The following is a 17403-nucleotide window of genomic DNA, read 5'->3' on the forward strand; positions in this document are numbered from 1 at the left end:
GTCCCCTGTGTCCTCTCCCAGTGTGTCTGTGAGCCCTCCTCCCAAAGTACACAAACGCAGGCACACACCCACCCAACAGCCATCCACCTCACAACAGCCTCTGGCCCATGCACCTTCGCCCAAATTCAGCAGACGTACACCTCCTACAACCACTACCTCTTCCTCCATTCCCAAACCCCCTCCATCTTCCCATCTCAGTGTGTCTAAAAAACTCTTCCTGGCTAACATGGACCTCTTCCCTACACCTCCCCCCCATCCTTCCCCTAGGGCCAGGCTTTCCAGGTCCCAGCCCAGCACCTCAGCCTCCAAATCCCCAGGCACAGTGGTGCCAGCAACTGCGGGGTCATCGAGTGCGCCACCCATCAGGGCTGCCAGTGTGCCACGTAGCGAGACCAAGGACATTCCGCCACATGCAAAGGTGAAAAAGGTGCCCACATCCTGGAGTGAGAAGTCGCACCTACCAGCCACCAAGGGCTCAGCAAAAACAAAAGGGGATAGTGGCAAGACAACTGCGGCACCATCAAAGGTGGGGAAGGGACAAAAGCACAAGAGCAGGTCAGGAAAGGGCACGGTGGCATCGACTGAGGGACCAGTGTCACATCTTCTGTCCATGACCACACCAACCTGTACAGCGGCAAACACCGCAAGCTGCCCCGCCACCTCCACCGCCACCTGCACCGCCACCTGCACAGCCACCAGCACAGCCACCGGCACGTCTACAGCCTCAGCGACAGTCCCCAGCCTCTTCCCCAGTGGCAAGCCGTCCGAGGCTACAGGAGACGTGGTGCTGCGTCCCTCAGCAGGTGCTTACCCATGCACCACCTCCAGCACCCCCGCCACAGACACCGCAGCAAGCACCGCCACCAGCCCTGTGACGTGCTCGGACAGTGGCACCACCGCTGACATGGCTACCATCCCCAGTAGTCAGTCGTCCGAGGCTGGAGGAAGCTTCCTGGACCCTGGCCAGCTTCCATGAGGCATGACTTCCATCACTGTTTGCACCTGCAGTTGGAATGCGAAGCCGAAGCAGTGTGGGGTATGTCGCTGCCTCCATGGCGCATCATGCTACCTGTACCTCGGCAATCTTGTGGCACACACACCCAGGTGAGGGAATTGTACCGGCCCCACTGCACGTGAAGCACTCTGGGCACCATGCCCCCTCCAGAACCAGTGGAGATTGACATCCACTACCTCAGTCCTTGGCAGGATGAAGCACTCTGGGCACCATGCTCCCTCCAGAACCAGTGGAGATTGACATCGACTACCTCAGTCCTTGGCAGGATGAAGCACTCTGGGCACCAGGCCCCCTCCTGAACCAATGGAGATTGACATCCACTACCTCAGTCCTTGGCAGGATGAAGCACTCTGGGCACCAGGCCCCCTCCAGAACCAGTGGAGATTGACATCCACTTGAGAGACTGTGGCTTTGCACTCCCCAGGATAAAGCAGTGGGCAAACCACCCACTGGAGAGACTTGAGAGACTGTGGCTTTGCACTCCCCAGGATGAAGCAGTGGGCAACCCACCCACTTGAATAACTTGAGAGACTGTGGCTTTGCACTCCCCTGGATAAAGCAGTGGGCAAACCACTCACTGGAGAGACTTGAGAGACGGTGGCTTTTCACTCCCCAGGATAAAGCAGTGGGCAAACCACCCACTGGAGAGACTTGAGAGACTGTGGCTTTGCACTCCCCAAGATAAAGCAGTGGGCAAACCACCCACTGGAGAGACTTGAGAGACTGTGGCTTTGCACTCCCAGGATACAGCAATGGGCATGGAGCCCCCTCGTGCAGCAGTGGCGTTGTGCGTTCATCTGGCTGAGATGCTCCCCCTCCCCCTGAGGTGCCTGTATATTTTTGACCTGATGCCCCAGCAGTGTTCTCTCCATTTCCAGTCAGGTATCTAGTGTGGGCTTCGCCAATGCATTTTAGGCCCAGTGGTCCACGGACAACGATTGGTACACTATTTGGACTTGTGTAGTTGGTGTACATATTTCTATATACTGAATTTTGATTTTTGACTAACACATTTTTCATGATTACACTTGTTACAATCATTTCCTTTTGTCCTTGCGTTCTTCCAGGGGGTGAGGGGGTGTATATGTAATGTTGCTGCATGTATTTGTGTGTATGGTGTTGTGGGTGAGGGTGGGGGTGGGGGTATTGTGTGTTGCATGTGTGTGTCACTTTCCTTTCCCTCCCCCTCTCCCCTGTGTTGCAGGTACAGTACTCACCATGGTCGTCGACGGCATCTGTCCTGCTCCTGATAGAGCAGGAGGAAGAGCATCATAGGCAGGACCTGTAGTTCGGGCTCCATGTCGCCCTGGACCCTCGTTGGGTGTCGAGAGGTGTGTGGGTTCCCTTCTGTGTACTGTTTCTGCCGTGCTTTTGATAGCGTTGATTCCGCCCCGGAAAAGGTGGCGGATAGGCCTCTTGTAATACAGTGGGTGGTACTTTGTCCTCTGCCTGTCTGTTGACGGTTACCGCCGCGGTGTTTGTTTCTACCGCTGTGGCAGTCTTAGTGTTAAAGTGGCTGTCTATGTTGGCGGTTTCCGCCATGGTTGTGATTCAATTTTTTTTTCTGCCGGCCTGTTGCCGGTATTACTGCCGCTTTAACACCGACCACCAGGGTTGTAATGAGGGCCATAATAAGGTGAAAGGACCAAATATTAGAAGGATACTCATACCAAAATAGCCCTATTATACTCCAGAAAGAGTGGAGGGTGACAATATAATGTTATTACTTACATGTTTTAAAAATATATTGTTGGATTGCAAAGGCTACTTAAATATCAGCCTACAGAGGGCTCACTGCATTGGCAGCAATTCTCAATACGCAGGAAATGCCTTCAAATGCCATTTATCTTTCACAGAAAGTAGCCAAAACCATAGTGATCAGAAGGAAGGAATTTCTTGATCTTCTACATGCCCTGTAAACTTTTGAATCTTAGGGCCATCTTTATACTTTTTGACGCAAAACTGGGCCGACGCAGTTTTGCATCCAAAAGTTTAACGCCGGCTAACGCATTTCTTTGCGCCACCCGGGCGCCAACCATGGGTTAGAGTCATTTTTTTTTTTACTCAAACCATTGCGCCACATCATAAACAAAAATGATGTTAACGTGGCGAAAATGACTTTAATCCAGTTTATGACGTCGCAAACCGGATATGCGCCTTTTTTCACCGAAAAAGCATCAAAAAGCCGCGCAAACACAGTAAAATGTGCAAAGGAGCCCTAAAATCGATCCCAGAAGCCAAGAGAAACCCCAGGAAGACTACAACCCACCAGGAACCAGCCAGGAGGACTCAGACAAGACCCAGGAGAGGGAGAAAAAGAAAAGGAAAGTCGGTTCAGTGCAGAGGAGCATGAAATACTGATAAAAAAGAGGTGACGGAACACCAGCATCAACTTTTTGTCACCTCAAAATTGCCAATTGGGAGGAGAGAGGCATTTTTGGCAACAAATTGTCGACAAGATAAACAGTGTGTCAGAAGTACGGAGAACAGTCACTGAGTGCAAGAAACGCTGGCATGACTGCAAGTGCAGGACCAAGGAAAAGATGAAAAGGAACAGGAAGGCAGCACTGCAGACTGGAGATGGGAGTCCAGCACCGCAGGAGGCCCTGGACCATGGGAGGAGATGGTGGCAACCGTCATCCCTGAGGAGATCGTCACAGGGATTCAAGGACAGGACAGTGCAGACTACCAGGAAACCACACAGATAGCAGGGTAAGTTGCAGTTGGAAAAAAATGCCTAAATGTTAACTGTTGGCGGGGAGGACATACCTACTACACAATGCATGTCAGCCATGATAATCAGGTAGTGGAAAGGGCAAAGGGGCACGGCACGGGTGCATGGGCTTTGCAGGGGAAACCTGGGGCACAGCACAAGACTACACCAACAACCTTTGCATGGGGGTACTCTGACATGCCAAGGCTGTTGGAAAGGCAAAGGCAGTCCAGGAGGGTAGGGCACAACATAAAAGTGGCCTGCCTTCACACAACAGCTGGTATTGTAGCTACATGAACTAGGGCTCAATTACCAGTCTCAGGCCACATCTGCAAGTGGTATTTACCATTGACGACAGTTGCCGCTACCAACTGTGCTGTCTGTGCAGGTCAAGTAGCTTATGGCAGTTATGTGCCCATGGATCAAACACACCCAAAATAGAGGGTTCAGGATGATGATGTTATCAATCCCTTGTAATTCCTAACAAAGTGCAAATCCTGTCACATTCTCATGTCTATAGGCGCAATAAACATCAGGTATTGTTAATTACATTTTGAAGTACACAGCAGTAATGTCATGCCCATGCTACACATTTCAGGGTCTACCCCATGCCTGTGTTACAATAGCTGCAATGCCACCTTGCAACATCCCAACTGTCATACTGCTAAGACAACAGCATTGAGGGGGAGGAAATATGTGTCTAGCTAGTTAAACACACCCGCACAGTCATAAGAGGAAATGGAACATTGCCAGGACCATCACTATAATCCAATGTAGCACATATTCCATCAATATTACACACTACCAATGCTGACACCTGTATCGTGCCTTGCCAATGCTATACTTAGTATATGCTAGGTCTCAGAAACAAATAGGTGGATGTGAAATATCTGAGACTGGGTCAGTTCCAGATTGTTAAGTGTGGTGCAAGTGGCATCAGAACACCCACAGCCAGTACAAGACCTCACCATGATCCTAGAAGAAGACGGAGGGTTGAGTAGGACGATAAGGTGGCAATGTACAATTTGGACAGAACCTACACCTAGAGGATGTGACGCAGACAATTCCCCAAACTGCCCACACTACATGTGACATGCAGGTGGGGCATAGGCCTGGGAGAATGCTAATCTTAATGACAGGAACAATGAACAGGAACCAAGATTACAATGTTCCACTAATAGGAAGTCAGTAACGTCACATTACAAATGTCACATCACAGACACACTAATTGTATAATATATCATTGCAGAGGATGATGGCTCATCTGGGGATATGCCTGTCCTGAACTTCCCTGATGACATGGATGACGAGCTGATAAACATTAGTCATCAGACCCTCCAAGATGTCCTTGGAACCCTCCAGACCCCACCTTCAGTTGCAAGGAGGAGCACAGAAGTAGCAGCCATCACAGAGGACCCACACACCACCCCAATAGTACGACCTGCTAGCTCCAACCCAGCTGAGGACTCTGAGGTCACTGGTACCACCTTTGAGAGGACTGTAGGTGGAGTACAGCGGGAGCTGGCCAAGGATGTGCGGGCAGGAATGCAAAATATGACAGCCAGCCTTGAGGGGATGCGAACGTGCATGATGTCATCTGCAGAACTGGCAGCAGCCATGCAAGCGCTACCATCCATCCTGCAAAGACTACAACAATGTGTACGGGAATTCACCCCAGCAGTAAGGGAGTTGCCACAACACCAGGCATCCCAAACCTTTCACTGAGTGCAAAAATGCAATCATGACCCCCTCAGGACTGACCTGGCTACCTACCACAGTGATGTAGCTGCTACACTCAAGAAACAGCAGCTCCTCCTTGCTGCAGTAATGCCCTTAATAGCCCCACAGTTGGCAGCTACCAGGAATTCTGACTCCACGTCTTCAAACACTGAAGTGTGTGTTGCCCCTTCAAACCCACCACCACCAAGGGCAGAGGAGACGACAGACATCAGAAGATGAAGACTTGGAACAGACCACCTTCACCCGTAGGAGTACCAGTTAGCACTAGTCCATGCCACATGGGCACTGATATCCTAGGTCCTGTGCTTGTTAACATGCCAGTCTTGCTACAGTTGGTCACATGCACTGTTCTCCATCACACTGTTTACCTTGTCACTATGCTCTGTGATTGTCTCTCACTATCTCATTGGCAATTCATGTTCCTCTGCACTGTATGACACTTCACCCCAGGATGTCCAATGACATGCCCCATTGCACTTGTGTTGCATCACAATAGAAGGCGTCACACTAATGAACTTACAATCCTGGACTATGTAATTATTGCACTACAACACTTTAAAATAAATAGCACTTGCACAACCACTTTGTCTCTGTGTAATGTGGCACATCAACTGTGTAGGAGATTAGTGATGTATGTCACATGTCAATGGCCATAGAATGTCAATACAACTGTGTTGAAAGATTGTGGGCTGATAACTATGAACTGTGGTCTGGATTGTATCATCATTTGCGCTTCCTGAGGCTTATTTCTGAAGTGAAATGAAAACAAATTGCATAATGCTGTGTAGGACTGAAAAAGTCTGCTTCAAGGTATGTATAAGCTGAAACTCAATGTCGCCAACATCCCTTTCAAGACAATCTTTATGTATGTGACATCTGACTATAAACTTTCATTACACACACACACACACACACCATGCAGCAGGAATGGATGAGGACGAGTGTATGGACAAATACGTAACTTGGGAGTACAATGTAAGAAATGATAGGTGTGAATTCTGTACACAATACTACACAAGATTATACCATCACTCACCTTATCAGGGTTCACATGAACATCAGGCTGCAGGCAGACGTACTACAGTGCCCAAGATTCAAAATCAGGACTCAAACACATCCAAAGCTCACAACACATTGGGAACCATAGTAACCTTGAGTGGTAGTTACAATGGATGGCAGATGCACAGAGAAGTAGCTTTGGTGTAGCTGCCAATGTGCCAGCACAGTGGGAATTGTGAATAACCATGTCAATAATGGGATTCTGATGCAAGACGGAACACAAATGCAAATACTAAATTGCAACTGTTCACCCATGCCAAGGCCCTGATCCCCAAGCATATGACACATACTGTAAAGGAGTACCTAAAACTTTATTTAATAGTAATAAAGGATACTAAAACTAGGGGAAACACCTTAACTAACCTAACGTATCCTAACTACACATTACCCACAACTGGCCCTAACTACCCTCATCCAAACTTACCTATCACATTTAACTAAACACTCTAAAAATCAACCCCCCGCCCCTCTTATATGACGGGACACATGTAGGACAACATATACTAACCGAAACACATACTATCTTATCCTAAACAAATATATATTTTTTTTATACACATAAACCCCAACATCATCCCCCACCCACCCACAAAAAAGCACATGTAATAATATAACCCCCCTCCACCCCAACCCAATTATACTAACTAAACTAACAGCCTACTCTCACCTAACACTAAGCCCCCTAAAACCACTAAAGATAAGAACCAGGAAAGAGGAGGGAGAGGAGGGAATCATGGCTGAGGATCCAAAAGTCACAAATTGGCCCTCCACAGGATCTTCTTAATAACCAGCAGTCTCCTGCTATTGTGGGACACCTCCAGCTGCAGCCTGTCCATCCTGCGCAACATCCGTTGCATGTCACTTCTCATGAACTGAAATTCTGCATTTGTCTATCGCAGCAGCTGGAGCTGTCTGTGTTCCACTAGTTGATGCCACTGCTGGTGCCAGTGCCGTGCTTGGAGGGGGGGGGGGGTGCAGGAGCTGCTATTTGTGGGCCTGGAGCAGATGAGGTTGACGGAGCTGCAACAGTGGCTGTCATCCTTTGGATGACTGTGGTCTGAGCTGTAGTGCTGGTGGTGGTGGCTGGTATGGGCAAGGCTGGCCCCCCTTGGGCAAATGCCTTCCAGACCCCTGTGGCTCTCTCATGGCGATAACGACGTGCCATATTGTGGAACCCAGACTCCACATCTAGTATGTGGTAGTAACGCATTGCCCGCCTCTGGAATTCCCTGATCTCATGGGCATTCATGTTGGCAGCTGTAAAAATAGAGAAAGCCAAACATTAATGAAATCATTGTGTGATACATCTACAGTTGATATTGTAACACTTCTTCAAAAATAGCTGAAACAGTCCAAATCACAGTACAGATCATAGAATGTCCCTGAGGAATGACTGGCCCCAGCAGCCTACGCAGCTACTATCTAACAGCACAGCAATGCACAAAAAGGTGTGTACCTACTTAAATAATCTGTCCATCATTGTACTATTACTCACATAACAAATGCTGCAAGTACTCCACATGTGACAGGCCAACTAATGACTATCTTCTGGATGACAATCAAGGCCCACAAGACCTGTGATTTGTAAATGGAATTGCCTGGACGGTGTGCAGTTGCTAGTCATGAGGGGGTATCCTAGGTTGGAACAAATGAATGTTGGAATTACATGTCTGTCTTCTACACTGGGATCCTCACACCTAGGTACACATATTTCCTAACTCTAACCCTGTGCCTCAGGGGGTGATGGACATGCAACACATACTTTCAAACATCAAGGACAGCCAGGAAGCTTTTGGACAGCTGTTCATGGGTTTAGTCAGTCCACCACAGGCAAGGAGGGCTGCCAAGTAGGATTGCCTCAAACATTCGACAATCACATCCACATTTATGTTCCTAATTGTGGACAATTGTCAACATCATTTGATCTCACTGATACCTTTCCAAAAACAAGCACATAGATGCAAGCACCCATCCGGGCATGAGCTGCATGCAAACCTATGACATTCCACTCATGTGCCACATAAACTGAGCACAACATGTGGAGCTAGATGCTGATAGGAAGTCAAACATACAGTCCTACATGCTCATTAGTTAACAGGGATGCTCAAGTCTGTGGGTAATACTTCAGAATAACTGGTCTGTGTGAATCAGGGTATGACTTGCTGACTAAATCATGAAAATGGCCACCTCCAAATTAATCATTGGCATACATGTAGTAAAAAATATCACCCTGTTCACCTTCCTATGCCTATCGCGCAGCACTCAACTCCCAATATATGACTCTCCGCACCGATTGTCCAGCTCAAACATGAGACAAAATGTCAACCTCCAGTCAAGTCACATATCAAATCATGTGCCAGCACATCATACCTTGCAATGAGTCCAACACACAGGAGTCAATCACACAACAGCTGCAAACAAAACAGAGGATAAACATATCAACACTTACTAGATATATGTCTGGGTCCGCAAATCAAGCCACTTATCCAACTGTGTAGGGGGAGGGCCACCTGTAAAACATGGTAGGGTGAAATGTGCTCAATGTCTGCTCCCTGTACTGGACTTGGATCAACAAATTACTGTGTGTGACATTTTATATGCTAGAGCAGCACATCAGGCATGTAGACACAGAAATACTACTGCAAACATACATTGACCCTCTCACTCCAGTGAGTAATAGACACACATATGCACACATGCACAGGCCCTAAAGATCATGTGGTGCCAAACATGATTACTCAATTTTGTGCAGACTTTTTTCTAGAGGGTACTCCATTTCACCATTTGTTGTTATGAGAGACATGCAAAGCCACATTCCTGGTGCACTGCAATACCAGTCACTCAGGTATTGTGGCTTGTGCATCAAGGGACAATGAGATACTGTGAGATGCTCATGTGGGTTGAGTTTAGTTCTGGAATTATTGTGCTTTCTATGGTTCATTATATGTGTGCCTGTGTTGTATGTAGGTTACATATGGCACATTGGCATTGTACCCAGAACCTTGCATACCCCCTATGACGCCATGATGGCAGGGATCCTGTGTGTTACTTGATGACAATGTTACGCTAAACATGGATTGGTCATTTATCTAAATCAAACAACAAAGAAATGTATGCTGACCTTGTCTAATTTGATCATCCGTGACATAATGCATGGGCACAGGTGTAGTCCTTGCACCTGTAATGTGTTACCCAGGGCCCTGTGTACCTATTTCAGATATTGTAGATCACAGTTTGCCACATTCATTATCTTACATTTGCCAAGTTGGGTGATCTGTGGTTATATAACTGAACTGACACTGTCCACTAACTGAAACATGGTTTAGCAAATGTACTACTTCGGCAATCTTGATGACGTAGGTCTCTATTTGTATGCACCTTGGAAATGGTGGCACTCACAGGAATGCTGGCCTGCTGATCTTAGCATACAACCATGTCTGTGATAGCCTTCATACTGATAAGTTAACAATTGTACATATGCTGCACTAGATCAGCAGGGGTGTACCAACCGTAAACTACCAAACTATTTTGTCACTTTAAATGTTTGATGGAAGCAGTCAGTGGTCCCTTGCACCACATCATGAAAATAAATATTTTCTGACCATGCAGGGATACCATGATGACCCATTAACTTTATAAAAAAGTTTGGGTATAAAGTGACACAGATAGCAAAAGCACCAGCTCTGTACCAGAAAATGTGCCCAAGCCAAAATTGTTGTTGGGCCATGCTACTCAATGATAGTAAATCTACGCCTACTCCAAAAAGCCACAAGAGGATCCTGTGTACTGCTCCTGCAATCTGGTAGAATCTGGGCACAATTATGTTTGGCCATCTGAAAGATTATCTGTCTAGGCGTAAACACACAGAAACAATTAACTTAGGGCCAGATGTTATTTTTTTTTTTGTGTAGCATTTGCTTCATTTGTTTACGCTACAGCTATGGAAAGTAGCACCAAAAACTTAGATAATATCAAGTGTGCATTACATTGGCATCCATTATTATTTTAAATGCTGCACAAACCAAGCCGAAATATCAGCCTAAGACATTAACAGAGGTTAGGAAGATCTTTGTATGTAAGGCCATGAATACTTTGCAGACATGTATTAAAAAATTGGGGGACTACTTTGGTTACTTGCATTAGCATGTGAAATACATCTCCTTCCTGGTACACTCACAGGCCCTGAAAAATACTTTTGTTTGTGGCGCATTACCATAATCTATTGACATCAAAGCAGCACTTATTAACAAGATAAAGTTGTATTACGTAAGTTTGTGCAGCTTTTGCTTCAACAAATGACGGTAATGCATAGCAAAAATAGTATTCATCAGGGCCACAGTTTGTTCAACTTGCATTCCACATGTCCACAAACATTGCATGCAGCATGTCACAAAATCTGCTACTGTCACTACAGAGCATTCAACTGTACACATTAGTCTAATTTGTACTCACCAACAGGGCCACCAAAAACCACATCCAGGTGGTCCAGCATATGCTTAAAAATTTGCCCGCATTCAAGGATCAATATTTTTTTAATGGATAACCGATTTCATGGGGTGCAGTGTTGGAAATAACGCTAGGGACCAATCGATGTATAATGGGTGTGAGCATCATTTTTTATCGCATATGAGTCATATTTTGACACATATGTGCCTTTTTCACGCTTTTGCATCAAAATATCTGTCTAAAGCTGTGTCTGTGTCATTTTTCTTTTTTTTAACATACATGAAGACTATAACTCTACAAAGATAGGATATTATGGCCTGCTGTGTGTGTTCTAGTGTTTGGGCACATGTGGCAGACCACACTACTGCGGACCATAATATTCTTGTTGTTGTGCCGGATTAGCACTCTTAACTGACGAAACATCAACACAAACTTTTGAAATTAAAATTGGTATTTTCTAGTTTGAGCAGGTGTTGCATCAATAGAGGATAGCAAGGCTACGCAACTTAAATAATTAACTCATGGCCTGTGTGTTTATGTCTGGGAATTGGCTATTTCAATTGTTGTTGTGCCTCTGTGTGAACATCACAAGAAGTGTTTAGAATAATGTGCTTGTATGCATGTGTTGTAATTGTGGGTAACCATCAGATGCCATTCATTGAGGTACATCAGTCATGATATGTGCTTGTCATATCTGTTACGTCTTATGCTGTGTGAATTTCCCTGACTTTGGGGACAAAACATCTCCTATGACAAACTATACAGAGGATAGATAGAGGACGGTTGATGATGGCAATGTCAAAAATGTAAGCCATCACATGTAATGAAATGTTGGATACCACTTCATGGTCACTTGTGTGTATACTACCGATGAGTCAGGCATTTAAGCATGCCAGGTAGGTACAGTATTTGTGACACAGAGTCCCAACTCCCAAAAATGTTTTGGTACACCACAGTTTGAGTCATGTAAATGACCTTTGTTTCTCCTGTGGCTGTGAAGGTTCAGCAGATCATGCTGCATGTGCTCACATATTTCCCGTGGTTCATTGCAGAAAAGTGTCCAGTTCAAGTGTGTGGACATGTGTACCCTGTGTCAGTATTGGCCTTCATGTTGTCATAGTTACGTGCAGGTCTAGTCATGAGTTTGTGGAGCCATTCCCTCAATTAACAGAGTATTCTTCAAAGTAGATTTGCCCTAAAGTCAAAGATAAACTAACGATACACATGGTGATTGCCCAGCTATGGCACAGCAGAACCTTAGAGGGCTGACAACAGAGCAACCTTGGTGTGCTCAAATACGTTATGGATCAGTAATAGGAGACAGGCAGGTTTCCACACAACATTTGGACACAGGGTGGGCTCTAAAATTCCCACTGCAGCAGGGAACATCAGTGCCTCTGTGCTGATTAATCTCACAGCTAGTCACCACGCAAGCCCCATCAGTAGGTGGTGGCAGAAGTGAATCTGTGTCTTGACCATCAGGGCGCAAACATGTTTTGTCCTTACATACACATTAGCAACCCTTGTTTGTTGTGCTATAGGCACCATACCAAATCCATGCATACAGCCGTTGCACACTGTCACTGTTTGGCAGTAAAGAATACATGCAAAACCAGACAAGGGATGGGGGCTGGATTAGGCCATTTGAATACATGTCCCAGAAAGAACACGATAAGTAAACTAATAAACTATACAGTAAATCGGAGGATTCATCGTCGACCTACCAGACACAATACCCCAGGAGGAAACAGAGGGCATGGCAAGCAACTATGAGACAAATGTAGCTACAGGGAACCTCTATGGTTAACGCAAAGACTGGAACCAGTCTGGCTACCAGGATGCAGGCTCTGTCAGGAACAAACATGAACAAGGGAAACACACAGTGAGCAGACTCTGACTGTGACAAGCAGGAACAACACTGTGGGAACCGAAAACAGTTTCTGCTGTGGTCTGCACTATTACACAATCCCACAAGGGCTCTGGTACACAAGTGATTTGTAAGCCAATGAACAACAAAGAGATTCAGAAAATGGCAGCTTCTAAGTAGTTCCAGGCAGCAGCAAGGGCAGGGCAGAGTCAAATGGCTGGCCTGCATGGTAGTGCTCACAAGTGTGTGCAGCTTCAGTCTCTCACAAATTGTGGAGTTGAGAATCAAGTTCAAAGGGCCAAGTGGACCTTTCACGTGGGAAGCAATGGACAGCTGATTACAGGTCTTACCGACTACCAGGCAGTGCATTATTTGACCTGAAGTCCATGCAGACTGATGAACTATGACTATGGCATGCCATCCTGAAGTGGGAAGCACACAGGAGTCAGAATGGCAGTCTGGGTGTGTGTAGCTGAGGAATCTCAGGCTACAGATAGTCCATTTACAGGGCCCCCTAGAAAAGTGTGGGGAGAGACTTAAAACATGGCAGTGGCAGGACTTATTACTTGGGATTGACTGCGCAGGGCATGTTTTGTGAGCAATGCTTGTCATACTTGGGGCGCTCGCACTATCCATTTTTAGCTTAGCTGGACTTCTTGTCACACATGCTCCTTGCAGAGATAGCTGATGTCACACTTACTGCTGTCAAGGGTCTGGTCATACATTCCTGTTAGCAAAGCAATAGCACATCCACTGCGTCATGTATGAGACACTTTTTTTCCTTATGATTGATGGTGTCTTATTTGTGTGTCATGTGCTGAAATGGACCATGTTGGCAACATGGATGTGTCTCATAGCTGTGGTCCTCTGATATTGCCCTTCACATGTGAAATAGACAGGATATATGTAATTTACACTGTGTGTGATGTTGGGTGTACATTCATACCCAACAAATGTGATATGGCTTTTTCATTATCCTAATCTGTATGTATTTCTGCAATGCTCCATGAGGCTAAACTCTGATTATGATTCCTAGGGATCATGTGATGCATAAAAATTACCCAGAGCATGATTGAGTGATGAAGGTAAGTGTTTAATGACATATGATAACAAAGTGGTGATGGTGACTATAGTTAGAAGACGTTTTGTACAATGTGTTGTCTCTGACACAATCCTGCAGCAGTGTTTGGATGTTCCCCCTCATTTTTACAGACAGCATCCTCCTCTTCGTCCTCTTCAGGCATTTGTGGGTCTGGTTCATAGAGGGGAATGTTCCTCCTTACACAAGTGTTGTGCAGGATGGCACAGGTCAAAATGATCTTGCATACCATTTCAGGTGAATATAGGAGGCTGCGTCCGGTGATGTCCAGGCACTTGAATCTGGACTGCAGGATGACAAAAGTCCTCTCAACTATGGTGCGTGTCCTCCGATGTGCCTCATTATAGGCACGCTCCACTGCTGTGCTTGGGTTGCCAAATGGGGTCATGATCCATGGCTGGATCCCGTAACCCTGATCAGCTGAAAGAGAAAATGAGGGTAAATATTTGGTTGTTGGTTGCACCTTGATTATCACTTTGCATGGCAGTTGTTATCTTGTGTCGTCTGTGACTCATCTGTGTTTGTGGTATGGTGTGGGATCCTAGGCTTCTGTGATGTTCTTTCTGCATTGGGTTGTTTAACTATCAAAACTGGTGTTTGGCTGATTGACATGATATAAGCGGTATATTTGTAAACTTGGAGTTCATTGTGTATCTCCCATGTATTATGTCATGTGAAAGAAGTGGCCTTGTGCCTTCACTGGAGGTGACATGATACTTCCACACACATAATCGATTCCACTGTGGTGGTAACACTGTTGCTCTATATGGGCTGAACATCCCATCCTATTCAACATATGTAATTGCATGTGAAATACAACAGTAAGGGCCCTATGATTTGGCTAGGTGACAATGTACAACACATCTCCATACATTGGCAGCACTGAAATGTTCACATTTGACAATGCACAAATATCCCATGTCTGACAAGTTCAATGCAAACACTATTTTTGTGCCCTCTCCGATTTGGCTTATGTGCAAACGTGTACCTACACTACTGAACCTGCTCCAGGTGAGCTGGCTAACTTGGTTGTGGGGGTGAAGGTTTAAGTGTCAGAAGGTCCATGTGCCTGTAATCTGTTATGTATATGTGGAATTGTCTCAATCCGTATGTGTACCAGTGTGCACTTTGCATTAGTGTCACATCCACATGTTTTCATGGCACAGTCCACTTCCTTTTTGCTAGCGGGCAATGAAACCTCAGGAGTGATGTGAGATGTTGGTACTGCCTCAATGATTCCATGTCACCCTCAATAGAGTCAGCATCATTATGCTATGTGTCTCATGGTGTTTGACCTGCAACGAAACACATTACACACCCCTTACACAGTACGTATTGCTTAAAGGGTGTGTGATTGAGTTTTATTGGTGTGATATTGGAAGAATCATCTTCCAAGTTGTACTGCCAGTTAAGGCCATGTCATTGTCACTGTGTGGTTTTAAATTGGCCCCTTGTGGCTCTGGAGTGGCATCGCTTGTTATTTGCATCTGTCATTTGTCCATAGGTGTGTATCCCATTGGGCCAGGATATCAAACATGACTACCAGTGTCACAACCTCAGTGTCTTCATAGTCACATGTCAATGTAGTGGTGTATGTGTTGTGTGTCCTACAGGGTTGATGTGCTGTGTGTATATTACAAGGTTTCTGTACTTACCAACAAGTAGGCCATTGCCATATCGTCCATCCTGGAAGTGCTGATTGATGGTGCTGTGGCGGAAGATGAATGAATCATGTACACTCCCAGGATACTTTGCCAAAATCAATCCACGGTGATCCACAATGGCCTGCACATTGATGGAGTGTGTATGCTTCCAGTTGCGTTATAGATGCTCAGTTGCAGCAGGTGGCACAATCCGTACATGTGTGCAGTCAATGGCACCAAGCACGTGGGGGAAGCCCTTGATTTGATAGAAGCCCTGTTTGGTCTCCTGCTGCTTCTGCTGTGTGTTGGGGAAGCTGATGTGACGGGGTGTGAGGGAGATGATGGAATCAAGTACCTTGGGAAGGAAGGCAGAAAATGAGGGCTGTGAGATCCCAGCAACCAGGGCACCAGTGGTTTGGAAAGAGCCACTTGCCAACATGTGCAGGACAGCTAGCCGCTTGGTCTCTGTTGGAATGATGTGGGGTGTCTGCAAGCTGGGGGCCAACTGTGGCTCAATATGGCGCAGCAGCAGCTGCATGGCTTGCCAGTTTAGTCTGTACCTCTGGATGATGTCATGTTCCCTGAGGCCCTGAAGGGTTCTCCTGGTCCTAAATATCCTATCCTGTCTTCGGCGATGCCTGTGGGGTCCCTGTTGGTGTGGTGGAAGCTGCTGCTGTTGCTCCTGTGCTATGCGTCTTCGTGCATGCTGGATGAAAGGCACCTCCATGTCTTCCTTTTTTATCTCTGATGTTGTTTCTGTGGGATTTCCTTAAGTAGTGGTGTGTTTGCCCCCATTTTAACGCCTGCCCTGACCCAGGCGTTAAATTTTGACGCAAATCAGGATTTGCACCATTTCCGCCTCCGCCTCCCAGCTGTGCGGCATTTTTGCGAGGTTGGATAAATATGGCGCAAAGGTGTTCAAGTCATTTTTGGACGTGGACACCTATCTTGCATCTCATTAACGCAAGGCGGTTTCATGCATCTAGAAAATGACGCTCACTGGGATATTTTGACGTTAGACGGGTCTAGCTTCAAAGTATAAATATGGTGTTAGCTTTGTGCCGAATTTGCGTTAACAAAATGACGCAAATCCGGCACAAACAGAGTGTAAATATGTGCATAAGTTTACATGGCTGCTATGGCCTGGTCTATTCCTTCTTATTTAAACTAACTCACTAAGACTAAATAGAGGCTCAAAGTGATCCAGCCAAAGTAAGAAATGTCATCTTTAGTCAAAGAGATCACGAGAGATAAAGTTCTAAAATTAACCCTACTTGATCTGTTTCTGTTTCTTTTTGTCTACACATTTGTGTCCGCTCTATACGTGTGTTCCCATGTTATAAGGTTGTTTGCGTAAATTATCATTCTACATTTCTTTGTTCTTATTCCATAAATTCCCTAAGTTATAGCAATTTTAATTTATAGCGTACATTTTATTATTCATATCATTCTATTAATTATGTTCTTTTGTTAAATAATAAATTACATCCATCTATATTCTTATTAAAAGTAGTTTTGCTATCTTATACAATAGAGTTAAAATCAATTGTATGAATAGTTTATTTTCTTCTTTCTTTTCTCCCTTTTACAGTACTTCTTCTATCTATCATTTGTACTCTTATGTTCTCTTACATTTTTCCTAATTGTTATTTTTGTGACTATTTTAATATGTGTCATTAGTGTTATAATATAGTACTTCTCCATTTACAATTACAATACTTTATGCTATTCCGTATATTCTTCAGTCAATATCAATGACTGTACTAAATTACATTCTGTTTGAGCTTTGTTTATTCACAATAAAACAAGAATTCAAACTAA

The sequence above is a fragment of the Pleurodeles waltl genome, chromosome 2_2 (genome assembly GCF_031143425.1).
Source record: "Pleurodeles waltl isolate 20211129_DDA chromosome 2_2, aPleWal1.hap1.20221129, whole genome shotgun sequence".
In the NCBI taxonomy this organism is placed as follows: domain Eukaryota; kingdom Metazoa; phylum Chordata; class Amphibia; order Caudata; family Salamandridae; genus Pleurodeles; species Pleurodeles waltl.